This window comes from Engraulis encrasicolus, chromosome 19 (genome assembly GCF_034702125.1).
Source record: "Engraulis encrasicolus isolate BLACKSEA-1 chromosome 19, IST_EnEncr_1.0, whole genome shotgun sequence".
Taxonomy (NCBI): domain Eukaryota; kingdom Metazoa; phylum Chordata; class Actinopteri; order Clupeiformes; family Engraulidae; genus Engraulis; species Engraulis encrasicolus.
This window is the reverse complement of record NC_085875.1, coordinates 36,587,199-36,604,825: the sequence shown is the minus strand read 5'-3', so window position 1 is coordinate 36,604,825 and position 17,627 is coordinate 36,587,199. Positions and strand designations below refer to the sequence as shown.

General features: G+C 44.0%; 1 protein-coding gene across 2 annotated transcripts in view; it reads right to left on the bottom strand.

Moving 5' to 3' along the window:
* Positions 1 to 17,627, bottom strand: part of eva1a (eva-1 homolog A (C. elegans)) — a 40,140-nt gene that overhangs the window by 6,294 nt on the left and 16,219 nt on the right. The window contains exons 1-2 of one of the 2 annotated variants that reach the window (XM_063184297.1): positions 11,375 to 11,564; positions 3,485 to 3,640 (exon numbers count right to left, since the gene is read on the bottom strand). The gene's annotated coding sequence lies outside the window, so the exon portion shown is untranslated. Of the gene's footprint in view, positions 1 to 3,484; positions 3,641 to 11,374; positions 11,565 to 17,627 lie in introns of those variants that run through there. The other variant, XM_063184296.1, reaches the window with a different exon arrangement.

Genomic DNA, 17,627 nt, shown 5'->3' with positions numbered 1-17,627 from the left:
TTAAATTCTCAGCTCCACAGCTGCAACGGCCTAATGGGGATGAGATTTGAATGAGAATAAATGGAACTTGAAGAGCAGAGTGGCTCCGGTGCCAATCAAGAAGGAAAGGACGTAATTTTCTCCTCTCTGAAGTCAAACAAGATTGGAACAAATGGATTTCTTTTTCTTTTCTTTTTTCTTTCTTTTCGTCCTCCACAACACCTCCAGTATAGTCATGAACCACTTGATGGATTGTGGCTGTCAAGTCGTCTTCAAGGAAATTACAGGCTCTGTGCAGGCAAAACGCAATAGAATAACCCTCTAATCATTGGCTCCTCCGACTACCCTACTTGCGAAATGCCAAACTGTCGCGTCTTGACAAATAAACAAAAAAAAAAAAATGTGAACGACATACAAAAAAGATTGAAAGACATTCAAAAGAAATAACACAGGGAAAAGAGGGCCATCTACAGAGGGCCATCTGAGGAGATGCATTGTAAACACTTAATAAAAGTGAAAAGACGACGGGAACAAAAACAGTGGGCTTGGTGGAATCTTTCCATAATTTAGCGGTAGTTGTGCTCTGGGGGACAGGCTGTGGTGAGATCAGGTCAAACCCGAGGCTGCAGAAGGCATGCGTGTCTGCGGCTCTGTCTCCTCCAAAAAAAAAGGAAGAATGAAAAGAGTAAAGAGAAGACAGAACAAAACAGGGTAACTACTTCAGTCAATCTTCCTTTTCCCCCTAACCCTCATAAAATGGCAAAAAATGCCCTGGAGATTACGAAGATTCAGACACAAAGCTTCTGTAACTGAACTTTATAAAGCCTTTTTTTCGCTTGGATGGAAAGACAACATCCCACCCCCTCGTACCCCCTCATAAATGTCTATCTAGTTTGTCTGCATGAGATCCTCCCATTAATTCCAGCCGTCTCCTTCAGTTCTCTTTCAAAGTTTCTTGGCACAGTGGCTCCTCTTTAAGCTACATACTCTCAGTGCGGTACCTTGGGAGCTTTTAGCCTGAGCTCTAATATAAAATGATCACTAGCTTAAGCTTTTATATTATTATTAAATATGAAGACTATAAAAATGCCACATTTAATAAAGCCAACATTCCATTCTCTATTTGAATTGTATATACAATACAAAAATAATAGTCGCACTGTGCACACACATAGACCTAAATCACACAAGTATAAGAACGCATACAGTACAGTACATGAAGACAGGAGAAATAAAGACAGACGCACAAACTGATGGACAGACAGTCAGAGAAACGCACGCATGCCCACACAGCACTTTACATCTGACCATTTCATAGCAAATATTGTGTTTCACAGTCTTCACAGTCTTTTTGACTTCTTGAAGTAGTGTACAAATCAACACCACTTTCAACCCGTTTCAATCACCAACAATGTTTAAAGGTACACTGTGCAGGAAATGGTCAAAAAAGGTACTAAAACTATGCTGCTCATTGAAACTGGGCTGCCCATTGCCAAATTTGATCTTTACATGAAAGTTTACTAAGTAATAAACAAATATTTTCTAGTATGGTCCAAGTACAGTCATTTTTGCAGCTAAAAATGGCTATTTTTGTAAATTCAAAATGGCGGACCATGGAGAAGATCCCCCTTTTCATGTATGAAAAGTGCAATTTTTCCAGTCATAATGAATACTTAGAATTTGATGGTGGTGGTAAGTATTCATGAAAAAGGCAACATTAGTGAATGGGCAGCATGAATTCTGGAAATAAACAACTAAAAATCTCACACAGTGTCCCTTTAAGTATTAAACATTATCATTTTTAGCATGTTAAGTTAAGTGTGAAAGAAATTACATTACATTATGTACGTAACAATGTGCCATGTGACATAAACCTTTGAAACTGACCTGTGCATACATGTTTAAAGGCATGGATGTTGCATACAGCAAATGTGGCTAAAGCCATTATGCTAATGTCAGCCCTCTACTTATTTGCTGACTACGTTGTCATTACTGGTCCGATGGGGTCATGCCGCTAACATGCCGTAGGTCTACCATATATGGGCACATTGCCCTTGTGTTTGAATCTAGCCAGGTTACTCCATCTCATCTCTCTCAAAACAGTTATGGAAGCCTTGGTGTTGCATACTATTTTGTTTTCTCAATTTCATGACATCACCCCAATAGCATCACACACTGGAGATCGCCCAGCTTCCTAACACCCCCCCCCTCCCCCACCAACCTCAAAACTCTCTCTCTCCCCCTCGACCACCCTCTCCCTGACTTCCATTACTATCCCAAACAGCCCCAAAGGGTAGTGGATTACAAATCAACTCCACATGCTCCCAACAGAGAAGCAAAATTCCTCATGTTCATCGTCAACACCACACATACATGTATATGCATGCACACATACTATACTGTATGTACAGTATGCACACACACAGTCAACACACACATGGGTGTGCACACACCCACACACCCACGCACACACACAAACACAGGACACGTTCACATGCACACGCGTGCACACGCATGCACAGACACACAGACACACTCACACTCACACACACACACACACAAACACACACACACACACACACACACACACACACACACACACACACACACACACACACACACACACACACACACACATACACACACACACACACACACACACACACACACAGACACACACACACACACATACACACACACAGACACACACACCAAATGTAATACTGATTGGACCGCTCTGACAAAACATTGACATCTACACAGGTACCTTGGAACTTGCTTTTTGCCTTGCCTCCATTGCAGTACGTTCACAACAATGAACACAAAGTCAACACAAGATAACAATATGATAGACAAACACGCCAGCACATGCAGACAGCTACTGACTCAACCCTCCAATCAAATCACCTCCAGTGGCTTGCTGCCAAAACTGGCATTCATACAACTTTCACTGTGCCCACTTAACATGACACTGTATCATTATATGCAGAAAAGAACTGCACAAACACTTACGCCTAATGTTGTTGCAATTGTACGTCTGCAACGACTAGTTGTGTTGGGATCATCATTGCAACGATGTTTATTACTACACAGGCCCTTACATGACTAGCAGATGGTGTGTGTGTGTGTGTGTGTGTGTGTGTGTGTGTGTGTGTGTGTGTGTGTGTGTGTGTGTGTGTGTGTGTGTGTGTGTGTGTGTGTGTGTGTGCGTGAGAGAGAGAGAGAGAGAGAGAGAGAGAGAGAGAGAGAGAGAGAGAGAGAGAGAGAGAGAGAGAGAGAGAGAGAAAATGTGCATACAGTACAGTGTGTGTACAAGGGTGTGAGTGAGAGAGACTGTGTGCATGTGTGTGTGTGTGAGCGCGTGTTTGCGTGTTTGCGTGTGTGTGTGTGTGTGTGTGTGTGTGTGTGTGTGTGTGTGTGTGTGTGTGTGTGTGTGTGTGTGTGTGTGTGTGTGTGTGTGTGTGTGTGTGTGTGTGTGTGTGTGTGTGTCCTCAGGAGAGTTCACCTGTGTTGGGGTGTCCTAGGGGTGGTGGGGGCGGGGCAGCATCTGGGAGAGCGCCATCTGCTACAGTGGTGAGGAGCGGCTGGCGGAGTGGGAGGGGGAGGGGAAGGGGTGTCAACGGCAGACGGGCACGGGGGTCCTCCAGCGTCCGTCTGTGAACTGAGGAATACAGAGAGAGAGAGAGGAAGAGAGAGAGAGGGAGAGAGAGAGAGGAAGAGAGATAGAATCGGAGGGAGAGGGCCCAGCTCAGAGGTGGGGAGAGAGAGATGGGGTGGGGTATGTGGGTGTGGAAGGAATGAGAGAGAGAGAGAGAGAGAGAGAGAGAGAGAGAGAGAGAGAGAGAGAGAGAGAGAGAGAGAGAGAGAGAGAGAGAGAGAGAGAGAGAGAGAGAGAGAGAGAGAGAGAGAGAGAGAGAGACAGCGAGCGAGACAGAGAATTGAATTGAATTGAGAGAGAGAGAGAGAGAGAGAGACAAGATGAACATCGTACGAATAAACAAAATACAAAGGTCACACTGAATACACTAGTAGTCAGAATGCTCTTACTGCCTCTTTCTTGTCCTCTGTGCACCCTCACACTGTCTTTGCCCTGAGCTAAAGGGATAAGGTGTAGCCGTCTTTGCAATGATCACCAAGCCATGAAATGAGCTCTCTTTTTTTACCTAAACAGCCCCAGCCGACATTCCAAGGCTCTCAGTCGAGAATAAAAACATTACATGCGACACCTCATTCCTTTTTATTATCACAATTCTCATCTGTGTCGATGGGTTACATTAAAACTGTAGTTCCAAAGAATTACCTTGGGCAGTCAAGTCGTCATGCAGCCTCCCAACAGCTGCACAGGCCAAAGAAACGCTGGCAGACGTAGAAAAACTCTCAAATGGAAAGACCACAGTGGTGTTTTCTCTCTGGCCTTGAGATATTGGATCTTAATATCACAATTAGCTCTTCAGCACTCAGTAGCACTCTCATGCTTATTAAGAAAATGGGTTTGTAGTGTTTTTATATCTCTATCTCCCGCCGTCTTTTAAAACCCTGCAACCATCTATTTCCAGGGCTTGAGTTGTAGGGGGATGGGGGGGATGCCATTCTCCCTACGATGAAAATGGTCTAAAATCATCCCCCAGAACAAAGTGGGAGAGAGGTTTGGGGACTGACAGCAGTCTTATAATCTTGTGCACTTCATGAGTTTGACCAGTAATGGCACCACACTGCTCCTCAGCTAAACAATCACAATATGGATGTTGGACATCAAATATGGAAACTCCAAAGACAAACCAAAGAGGCTGATAAGATCGAACTGCAAATTCAAATGGTGGATACAGTCAAGAGTACAGTATATCATCACACGTTTCAAGATTCACTTCTTCTAAACTCTTTCAGCTATTTTGAATTCTATATTGTAGTTCAGAAGTGACCAAACACATGAGAGGAAGTTGACATAAGCTGATTAGAGTCCATATTGTGTATCTTGGCTGACCAAATGTAGCTCATAATTTTGCATATGTGCTGACAGCCACTGTTTGGACGGTTGTGGTGGTTACATTTATTTGATGGTGAAGATTGTGCACATCCCAGGAAAAGGTGCAGGACAAAAGCTGACTGTAGTTTCGGAGTGAGAGGTACGCACACTTAAAATCCTTTTTGTTTTCTTTCAATATTTCATGGCTGAATTATGTTTCTACTTCGAAGTCGAAACGTAATCCAGCCATGAAATAATAAAAGAAAACAAAAAGGATTTTAAGTGTGCAGACCTCTCACTACGAAACTACGTGGCTACATTTATGCCTTTCCTTGGACTCCCTGGAGGAGACATAGTGCTGTATTACCGAAACAAGTCAGGCTTTATATATGGGCAACATCTGTCTATGAAGAAGTTGAATATCTGCCTCAGAAATCAACATATTCCAATTAAATATCAACTGAATTTTCAGAGCACTCACTGCAAAAATCACGATCCATCCATTTAATCAGAGCTGGCATTAATCAGATTCAGTTTGACGTATTAGACCTGCCATGTAAAACCAAAAGACTTGAGTACAGCTAAATTAGCCTGCATGTTAAAAACACTTGCTGCACCAAATTCCTATACATGTCTCCATTTACCAATAAAAAGGGGGGTGCTATCGCGAAGATATTCCCACGAATGACCACCCACTGGGCAGTGCCACAAGTGGGGTCTATAAAAACACAAGCCAGCAGTCTTCGGTTCCTGCAGACAAAGCATGTTTTTGGCTTTAAGCTCGACTAGCATTTTTAAGAGCTCACAGGTGTCTGGTTGGCACTTGAAACAGGGCACAGAACTGAACAGGTGGAACATTTGCCAAACTGAGAAAGTGGGTGGTAGAGAGATTGTAAGGAGGTACGAGAGAGAGAGAGAGAGAGAGAGAGAGAGAGAGAGAGAGAGAGAGAGAGAGAGAGAGAGAGAGAGAGAGAGAGAGAGAGAGAGAGAGAGAGAGAGAGAGAGAAGCATCTGAGGCAGGTGTGAGGGTTCTACAAGATGAAGGTAAAAGCTCACACATCCAAGCGTCTGACCTGGGAGCAGGACCAATAAATATCCAGATAAAAAAGAGCGAAAGGACGTCTGAAGAAGGGTTCTACCCGAAACGTCACGGAAAAATAACTGGGAGCATAAAATCCTGGTTGTAGCAGACTTTTCTCTCTTTTTTATGAGGGTTGTACAAGAAATATTCACTCCTTTCAAGGCTAGGTCAAAATTAAAACATGGCACAGAAATGGGTAAGACTTTGATGTGGAAAAATAAGGACGCAAGGCTGTGCAAGGTAAAGAATAGTGAGAATGTGGAGTGTTCTAAAGCAAAAGTTTTGATGATAAAAAATCCATTAGACATTGTACTACACCTCTGCACTGAACATTGCCGCACCAAACTCACCTAGAAGAGCAGTCCACAACTTATCTCAGTTAGCGGAGGCTCAACCAGCATTCACATTACTCAGCTGACGAGGACCTGCACAATGCCGTTTCCATTACTTGAATTTTCATGAAGCTCAAAATATACAGTAGGTTAATGTTTCATGGGGACACCCACTAACCTGGCTGTCCCCTGACCCTTGTGCATTTCCATGACCCCTGTGAGCTTACCCAAGGGTCTGGAGGATCTTCAAATTTGCCTTGGATCACAGGGTTTCAGAGATGCAGGGACGCAGCAATAAATGTTGGGCCAGCAATAAATGTTGCTCCAATTTACATGCCCAAACTGAACAACCTGGCACCACACCATGGACCAAGCTGAAGGTTGTGGGTTACCGTTCAAACTGCTTAACTGCACAGTGTATTTAGCAGTCCTAATTTAACACTTACTGAGTAGGACCGACTCACACTATGGGTGTTACATCTGACTCTCTAAGTGTTTAACTCTGAAAACGTACTGTGTGTGTGTAGCAGGCCAGGGCAACCATGTTGTCGCCTTGTTAAGCCCTCCCCAACGACTCGCTGTACAGATTCAACCAGAAACAAATTCAAAAATCACAAAACAAATAGAGCATTGTAATGCTGGAGAACAAATGTTGCACCCTTTTGGATTATCTCTGATGACAGGGTGCGAGGACAGGCAAGAATATGTTCAGCTGCTATGGGGTCTATCTAGTTCAGGGGTTCCCAAACTTTTTATTTTTATTTTTGAGGATATTTTTTGGTCTTTTTCGACTTTATTAATGACAGGATAGTAGAGGTGGACAGGAAGTGAATGGGGAGAGAGATGGGGAGGGGTCGGCAAATGAGCCATGCCAGTAACCGAACCCAGGTCAGCCGTATGGCAGACGGCAGGGGTTCAGGCCCAGGGGTTCCCAAGCTATAACATAACAAGGCTCCTCAATTACCGGTACATTCTACCCAAGTGCTAAACTATCTTTTCAGTGCAACCGGTTTCACAGCTTGATGAAGTTGGTGCATTCCTAAACCCATTCAAGTCCTACAGAAAGCATAATACATACAATACATAAACATTGTAAAGAAGAAAATGATTCCACTGATGATGTAATGATGTAAGTAATGATTCTACTTAAGCTATCCAATTTATTAAAATATTCTGTTTATTTCGCAGTATTTTTTGTGCCAACCTGTCGCGGCCCCCCAGGGGTCCCCGGCCCCTACTTTGAAAATCACTGCTCTAGTTCAACTACAGCCAGCTATTGTGAACCAGAAACGGAATCCTCTGCGACCTCCACTGATTGCCGCAGTCGGTCTGTTCAAGTGAAAACAGCAGGCTGACGTAAGCCCCCGTAGACCCCTGGATAAGGCAATGGAGATGGAGAGCAGTGCACCATTGTGACACCCTCATCCCAAATAAATACAAAAACGAGAGAACAGGGAAGCGCAGACGGCCGCAGTCAAGAACAATATTGTGAACAATTGGAAAATGTTATCTCACTGATGCCTTTGGCTCTGGGTACTGGAAAAGGACAGAGCCTCCTGAATATTAAGAGAGAGAGAAAGAGAGAGACAGAGACAGAGAGAGAGGGGGGGGGGAGTCCTATCCAAAAGGAGAACCTAAAAACACCACAAGCGATCTTAACTTCCCTCAGTGGAGAGATCAAACTGGGTTCTGTCAGAATGATTCATTTCTGTAAAATTAGACATTCTATTTTAAGGAGAAATATGTGAAATTAATGGTGTGCACAGACAAACGCAGACACACACGCATGGACATACACACAGACACGCACGCACACGCGCACACACACACGCACGCACGCACACAAACACACACACACACCTTGCAGCTGGTTCTGATGAAGGGGGTATGACAGTACATTCAGTGCACTGAGCTCACTCAGAATGAGTTTCTTGCTGTAGAGCTGTAGTGCCCTTGTCATTTATCATGATCTTCATACCTCTCAACACTAGACGAAGGCAACTGCAGGACGCAGGAGAGGACAGGATGAGAAAGAAGAGCATGATGTATGTGGATATACAGTTGAGGACGATATTATTAGCCCCCCTCCTGAAATTAGACATTTCTCTTGATTTCTCAGTAAGAATGACCATTATTAACCGTTTCTGTTATTCTGGAAACAAATACACTGATGGAGATAATGTTCAATGAGTTGAATTTGGATTTTTCTATTGTTACGATGAGTTTAAACAAAAAAGGGCAAAAATGACAAGGACAAAATTATTAGCCCCCTGATCATTAATAGTCAATATGGCGCCATTTATGAACCAAAACTGACAACAGGCTCTGATAAGTTGATACTTAGGTTGGCACATGCCCCACTAGGGATTTTGGCCCATTTCTTCACTGCAAAGTGTTCTAGCTGGTCCAAATCGCATGGATGCTGAGCATAGACATTAACCACAAACTCTCAGTGGGATTGAGGACTGGACTATGACCGGGTGATTCCAATATCATGGTTTTAGTGTCCTTGAAGAACCTCTGAACTAATCTAAATGTATGCTTTGGGTTACAATGTTGTTGGAAGACCCAGCAATCCCGATTGAGACCCAGACTCCCTGTGTCTGAGGCTGAATAACAGACTAAACTTGATGCCCCACCACTGTGTGTAACTGTGGAAACTGCTTGGCCTCATTAGACCAAAGGCGCAATGGACACCTGCCTAGATGATTGTTATTGACCTGGCCTCACCTGGAGTTTTTCCCCCACCAAGAAAGACAGTTGTTAGGGCTTGTCATCATATTGGGCTTTGGGGCCATCATCACAGAAGAACCCCTTTACTAAAGGCAGTGCATATCAGAGTGTTATTGAGCTTTGCCTGTGAACATTTGAAAGTCAAAAATGAGTTTTGAACATCTCTGCTTTCATCTGATGATATTCAATTGCACCTGCTTTGATGCATGAACTCTGCTTCTGTCAGGTGAAGAAAGGGATAGGCCTTGAATCGTTATAAGATGGTTTCCACAATTAAACATGGTGGTGGATGCATCATTCTGTGGCAGCCTCAGCTACAGGAAACCTAGTTTGGGTGTACGGCACCATAAAAACTGAAAATTATGATAGAATGTGGAAAGTGACGTTGCAAAAATATGCTCATAGAGGGAGCTAAGATCTTCACTGGATCTTTCAATAAGATAATAACTCAAAACTTGCATCCAAAATAGTTCAAATGTTCTTCAAGGATACTAAAACCATGGTCATGGAGTGGTTCAGACCTCAATCCTTTAGATAGTATTTGAAGAGTGCTGAAAATGAATGTCCATCCTCAACATCCATGCCATTTGGACCAGCTTAACTATTTGCGATGAAAAAAATGTGCCAAAATCCCTGGTAGGACATGTGCCAACATAGTTAACAACTAATCAAAGTGCCTGGTGTCAATTTTTGTTCATAAATGGCACTGTATTGACTGTTAATGATAAGGGGGCTAATAATTTTGTCCTTGCCATTTTTACACTTTTTTGTTAAAACTCATTGTGAAAATGGACAAGTCCAAATTTAACTTATTGGATACTATCCCCATGGTGTATTTGTTTCCAGAACAACACATATTTATTAATAATGATCATTCTCAATGATCAATGAAGAGATATGTCTAATTTCAGGAGGGGGGCTAATAATATCGTCCTCAACTGTACGTAGAAAAAGACAAAATGAGAGAGAAAACTGAGCAAAAACACAGAGAGAATGGAAAGAATGGAAGAGATGGTGACAGAGAGATACCATTATTTACTAAGTGTTGCTAATACCTTATAAGTGATTTATAAGCGCCTGTTATTCTGTTCCTGTGCTTCCTGTGCTTCCCAACCTTTTTTGTCCTGTGTACCCCCTTAGCAACTTTTTCATATGATGAGTACCCCCCGCCCTCATTCAGGCTCTGTTCCTCCATCCCAATGTGACTACACTCAATATATTTGTTATTATTACATTTTTCTGCATACCCCTTGAGGTGTGCTCGCGTACCCCTAGTGGTACACGTACCCCTGGTTGGGAAACACTGTTCTAAAGTGTTACCAGAGATACTGCAAATGAAGGGAAAAAACAAAAGAGGAGGAAAGAGGGAGAGACTGAGAGAGATGGACAAGATGAATTGGGACTGAGGAACTGAGAGGTGGCTTAGAGGTGGTGAGTTACTAGCTTGTCTTGTTTTTAGCTTTGACTGAACTGTCAGAATGCATAACTGCAAGAGCTGAACGGACCTGAGTTAAAATGTGGAAGCACTGGGGTGCATTTCTCTAAACTGTTGTTGCTAACTACTGTATGTTGGTTGCAATGGCATTATACCCAATGGCAACTATGCAAGTAGCTAACAACTGCGCTTTTGAGAAACACAACCCTGGAGAGGAGGGACAGCAGGAGAGACAAAGCGGCAGACAGAATGATAGAGATAGAGACAATTGACTCTGAAGAAGACGTGTGAACGTCGAAACATTAGTCTTGGCGCTTGCCCAATAAAACAAGTTAATTTCCACATCTGAAGATGCTCCGGTGACTCCTTTCTTTCCAAACAAAAAATAAGCTTAGTAATATCCCAAGTAATTAAGAACTGCATCATAGTAATCTCTTGCCCCTCTGAACATAACTACTATTATCGCCAAGTTATTATTTTATATATCCCAGTGGGGCACTGACTAACAGACCTTGGCTATGGTTGTGAAAGAGGATGCACAGATGGCCTTGCGATGGTAAAGTTTGGGAACCCCTGACATAGATCAACATTGCAAATATGATAAATGCCTTTATGATATTTATGATGTACGATAAGAATAGCGTAATTGTTCATGTGTAATGCTTGCCAGTGCCCAACTATTTGGCTCTATTGTATTTCATTAATACTATACAGGTGGATCACATGCAGTGGTGTAGTCTACTATTTGTGGTGGGTATATTGTATATATTTGTGCTATTCTAAATAATGGATAAATCAATTTTGGGTATACCGAAAACCATGACATTTTGAGGTGAGTATACTGCGTATACCTGCGTTCTACGTAGACTGCAGCACTGATCACATGCAAAGACTTCATCCACTTTCACTTCCTCCAGTTGTCATGGTGGCTTCCTTAGTGAAAGTCTACGCTGTAAGAGTCTCTTGATGGTTGAGTGCAGACAGCCCTGCCAGTACAATCCTCCGGTGCATAAAGTGACACACACACAGGGGAACCGCAATGTCTCTCTCATGTGCTCACGCACGCACACGCGCACGCGTGTACACACGCGCACACGCGCACACACACACACACACACACACACACACACACACACACACACACACACACACACACACATACCAGAATACATGTCAAGCATGCACACACAAGTCCACAGACATACCAACACATCCTTTACCTGTACTTTCTCCACAGACAGACAGACAGACAGACAGACAGACAGACAGACAGACAGACAGGCAGGCAGGCAGGCAGGCAGACAGGCAGACAGACAGACAGACAAACAGGAAGACAGACAGACAGACAGACAGGCAGGCAGGCAGGCAGACAGGCAGACAGACAGACAGACAAACAGGAAGACAGACAGACGGGCAGGCAGGCAGACAGGCAGACAGACGGGCAGGCAGGCAGACAGGCAGACAGACGAGTAGGCAAGCAGGCAGGCAGACAGACCGACAGGCAGACCGACAGACAGACAGACAGACAGACAGACAGACAGACAGACAGACAGACAGACAGACAGACAGACTGGTGTGGTGTTGGTGATGGCGGTGTGGGGAGTGTGTTGTGTTGGTGATGGCGGTGTGGGGAGTGTGTTTTTCTCCCATGGCCAGCTCCAGCTCCAGCTCCAGGCCCGTAAGAACTGCTGACTGGGCTGACTGGGCCTGTTTGTTTTGTGCAGGAGGAGAGCAGATAGCAGCGCCACTAAGCACGCACGCATTGTGTCATCACATACCTACACCATGAACCACACACGGACACACATGCGCACACACACACACACAAGTGCACACACACGTGCACACACACACACACGCACACAACACACACAACACACACACACACACACACACACACACACACACACACACACACACACACACACACACACACACACACACACACACACACACAACACACACACACACACACACACACACACACACACACACACACACACACACACACACACGTGCGCGCCGTGCACACACACACACACACACGCACAATCTAATGCACCGTGACTCGGCCATACTTGAATTCACTACATGTGTGCATGTGCACACAGAAGCATGTGGCTCACATAATTTTCAAACACATCATAAACACAGACATGGACAAGCATGCCATCCAGCTCACTCTCTTGTTCACACAAATGTAAACACACACACACACTTGCTCACACGCACACACGCACGCACGCACGCACGCACGCACGCACGCACATTTGCATGTGCACACACACACACACACACACACACACACACACACACACACACACACACACACACACACACTAACTATATTGAGTTTATATTTGGCCCCATGTTGATCTGACCAACAAGGTGAGGTATGATAAAGTGACCCTGATTTAGGGCCTGTTTACAGAAGAGGGCACTGCTTTACAGTAAGTGGACACTACAAGCACCCATTAGGATGTAATTGGGACAGCGGGAGGGAAGAGGGGGGAGTGCTATGGGAAGAGGGGGGAGTGCTATTGCTCTAGAAATTAGAGCTGACAGGACAGGAGGATGAGGAGGAGGAGGATGAGGAGGATGAAGAAAGAAAGCGAAGTCAGGAGGCAAGAAACCATGTGACCTACGATAGAGTGCATCTCTCTCTCACAATCTCTCTTTCTCCCTCTCTCTCTCTCTCTCTCTCTCTCTCTTTCTCCCTCTCTCTCTCTCTCTCTCTCTCTCTCTCTATGGCAGTGTTTCTCAAACTTTTTCAGACCGAGGACCACCTAAAATGTTCAGGGACCACCTGTCAACTGCATTGATCGTTGACTGGTGCTAATTTGACACTAATTTCGACTTCAGCTATGTTTACCTTTGTAATACTGTTACAAATATAGCCTACTGCTAGCTTGTCTTGTAAAAGTAGAAATCCCATTGTAGACCACCTGAGCTCTGTCGCAGACCACCAGTGGTCCTCGAACCACACTTTGAGAATGACTGCTCTATGGGCATCTTGTGACCATGGCAGTGATGACTAAAAACCCTAACCCTCAGAGTGCTGTGTTGATGACCATGAGGCGGTCGGAGCTTCTGACCTTGTCTGTCAGAAACAATATGCCAGCAGAAAATAATGCGGCCGAGCTAAAAACCTCCACTTCCCCTCCCCATGATAACACTGGAGTCAGTGTCTTTTTTTTATCTGACTCAACTTAAGCGCGCACGCGCACACACACATGCCACACACACACACACACACACACACACACACACACACACACACACACACACACACACACACACACACGCACACGCACACGCACAAGCACACACACACACACACACACACACACACACACCACACTAAACAATGACATGCACTGGGAAATGTCAGTTTTGTTTTGTATTGTTAGTGAGCTGATAAGACAGACCATACTAGTTTTTTATGTTGACCCCGTACTGCACTGGACTCATTTCCATTTTATTTCCCAGACTCAGTTTGCCTCAATCTCATTACACTCACAAAAAAAACACTGTACCCGTATCCAATGTAAGGCGGACAGAAATGCATCCACTTGTTGCTTATTGATGTAAATTAATGAATACAATTCAATGTAACGCGAAGTGGCGAAAATCGTGTTATAGCTGATTTAAAGAATGCGTTTTAGACGGACAGACTGACGGACAGACGGGTGAATGGACATACCCTCTTATAGAGATGCTAGGACGCATTAAAAAAGGAAAAAGAAAGGTTCATTTCCGATGTGTCTGGATGACAAATCAGTGCTGGATCACGTGCTGGAAGAGTGGGCCATGACAGGAACTGCTCAACAAAACTGTCTGTTTTGTAAATGAGTATTTGTATTTGTGTGCATTCATTTTTATTTATTCATTGCATTCATGATAATTACTCACACTGAGGCCGAGTTCAGGCAATGACTTCCTAAGTCAAATCACTGTGTGGTGTCGGTGTGCTTTTTCATCAGTCAGGAGTTAAATTATCACCAATCTTAGTTAAATTATCATCAATTATGTGTTGTCAACTGTATTGATTTTCCATTTATTATTATGCTAAAAGCAATAGAGGTTTCAAATTTGTACAGTCAAAGATTTACCATGAGAGCAGAGCACATGCTTTTCAAAAAGTACTTGTGCAAGGTTTTAAGTGATATTGCCTGTGGCAAGACTTCAAGGAATTTTCCTGGGGTGTCTTTGCTATTCTGTCTTTTTAAATTACACTGGACCACATCACCACATAATGACTCAGAATACTCACACAGTTCCTAAGTTAGGCCGGCAGGTACTGTGTGTGTTCCTAAAATCCCTTGCAAACACATACACACTGATACTACTAACACACCAAGGACAATCTATTAGCTTTGACCAAATGCATGAATGTACGAAATATAAGAAGCAGGACCTCCATGCCTTCCCCCTCTCCTCTCTCACTAACCCCCTGTGTCAGATCCTAACCCCCTACCCCCTAAAAAATGCCAGGAATGCTGCAACCTCATCTGCACGTGCAGCAGGGAAATTTGAGGTGAATGCCAGCATGTATTGATGTGTGCGTGCAAGTGTGTGTGTGTGTGTGTAGGCGTGCCTGCATGTGTGCGTGCGTGTATGTGCATGCATGTTTGTGTGTGTGTGTGTGTGTGTGTGTGTGTGTGTGTGTGTGTGTGTGTGTGTGTGTGTGTGTGTGTGTGTGTGTGTGTGTGTGTGTGTGTGTGGACAGGGGATGTAGAACTGGGCTAAAGAAAAAGGCATGAAGAAAAGAAGAAAGCCAAGGGTAAACTACACAGCCAGTGGAATCAGATATTAACATTTTTATACAGGCAAGAGACAGGCAGATATATTAAAAAAGCAGAGAAAGAGATGGGAGGCATGAATGAGAGTCAAGCAACTGAGAAAGTTATAAAGAGAGTTGCAGAAGGTAGGTCTGCACGCTGCGGACTAAGCTCCAAAAAAAAAAAAAGTTTATAAAATTAAAACAGCAACGTTTCGATCACCCTGGATCTTCATCAGGCGACACGTTGCTGTTCTAATTGAATAAACTTTATTTTTTGGAGCTTATTCCACAATGTGCTGCAGACCTACCTTCTTCAACTGTCTGACACTTTTTTCTAGTACCTGCAATAACTGACTTTGGATGTGCGCACCCTACCCAAAATGACAAAAGTTATGAAGAGAGACAGCAACACAAAGAGAGGGATGGAGGTGGCGGGACACAGAGGAGACAGGAGAGGCTAAAAGAATCATATCAAGAGCCAGACACAGCCAGAGAAGGGCAGTAAAAGGGGGAAAGGTAGAAAGTGACAGGATATGGGGAGACAGTTTGAGATAGGCAGAGGGAGACAGGGGGAAACATTGAGATAAATAGTAAGAGACAGGAAAAAACAACAGTGCTCAACAGTGGTGATTCTGAGGGAGGCTGCTGTGTGGGTGAGCCAGACAGAGTGAGACAGAGATGGACATGAGTGGGAGCAGTGGATAGGGAGAGCGAGGGAAAGAACGAGGATGACAACGAAAAGGATCAAGGGACAAAGAGAAAGTCGAGAAAAAAGGGATAAGTCACAGGAAAAGGAAAGAAGGTTGGTGGGGAACATGATAAGAAGGAGGAGACAGTGAGGTATGGAGAGAGAAGGTAGAGAAGGGGAGAGAGGAGATGAGAGAGAGAGAGAGAGAGAGAGAGAGAGAGAGAGAGAGAGAGAGAGAGAGAGAGAGAGAGAGAGAGAGAGAGAGAGAGAGAGAGAGAGAGAGAGAGAGAGAGAGAGAGAGAGACATAAAGCACAGAGCCATGGTTTCCTCTCTTGGGCATCCTTGTTCAAACAGCAGCAGCAGCGCCGGTGGCAGACTGGTCTATCCCACACACTGGCATCATCACAAAACAAACATAGAGTACACACACAGAATCCACTCTCTCTCTCTTGCACTCTCTCTCTCACACACACACACACACACACACACACACACACACACACACACACTGTACACCCCCCAAACACACACACACACACACACACACACACACACAGACACGCTCACACACAGCCTTCCTCACTTCTGTCTGATAATATTCACGCTCGGCCACCTCAGCCACCCCAAACAAACAGGCCAGTGTGGCGGCTTCCTGGTCCCTGTCCAGAGGTAGCGCTTGCTGGCTGCAGCATAGACCACCCCCCAGAGTCATGACTACGTGGAACAGCACATCTTTTACATTATTATTACATTACATTACTGTACATTGCATTTGGCAGACACTTTATAACCAAAGCGACTTTCAAAAGAGGACATAATCATAGCCAGCATCACTAGCAGATACAAAGTGCACAGGAAATATACAGAACAACAAGTGCAGATGCAAAGAAGGGTTAGTCAGGTTTTTTTTTTTTAAGAGTACACACACACACACGCACACACACATGCATACACATCATGTCAATAGTCTGGCCTGGGGCTTGGTCAGCTCAACCATTAGTCTAGTAGATATTCACATCTTGCAGTGTTATAAAACTTGGAGAGTAGGCTCAACTAGAATAGAGTTCAATTCAACTCTCAGAATTAACACTGTAAAATGTATCGGTTTGGTTCTGCAGGGGTTAATTCAGCACATAGAGTTGACTTATTCTTAATATGATTAAAGGGGCACAATGTAGGATTATGTAGTTAGCACGGTGCCCGTGGCATGCCTGTCTCTAAATCTACACTGTCATGAAAAAAGGCTGTTCAACTAAGCTCTCTGTGAGAATGTTTTTCATCACAGAATGCCAGCAGTTGATACAAAAGTTACATTTGGGGTTCTCTGACAGCGGACCGTGAAAGTGGTCGTGAGAGGCATCGGCTGACTCGGGACAGTGATAAATTAAACTTTTAATTCTACATATTGCCCCTTTAAATTATTAAAATCATAAAATGATATGATTTTACATACAGTATGATCATCCCTTCTGCTGTAGAGTTGAATTAAAACTGCTAAATCAGAGATTCTTTAAGTATATAGAGATATGCCATTGTAATAGGTTGCTATGGGCACCTAACATGACCAGGTTCCGGTCTGCCTAAAAGGGCGTGTCATAATGCTCCTAGCATTGAATAGAACAGTCCTTAGGT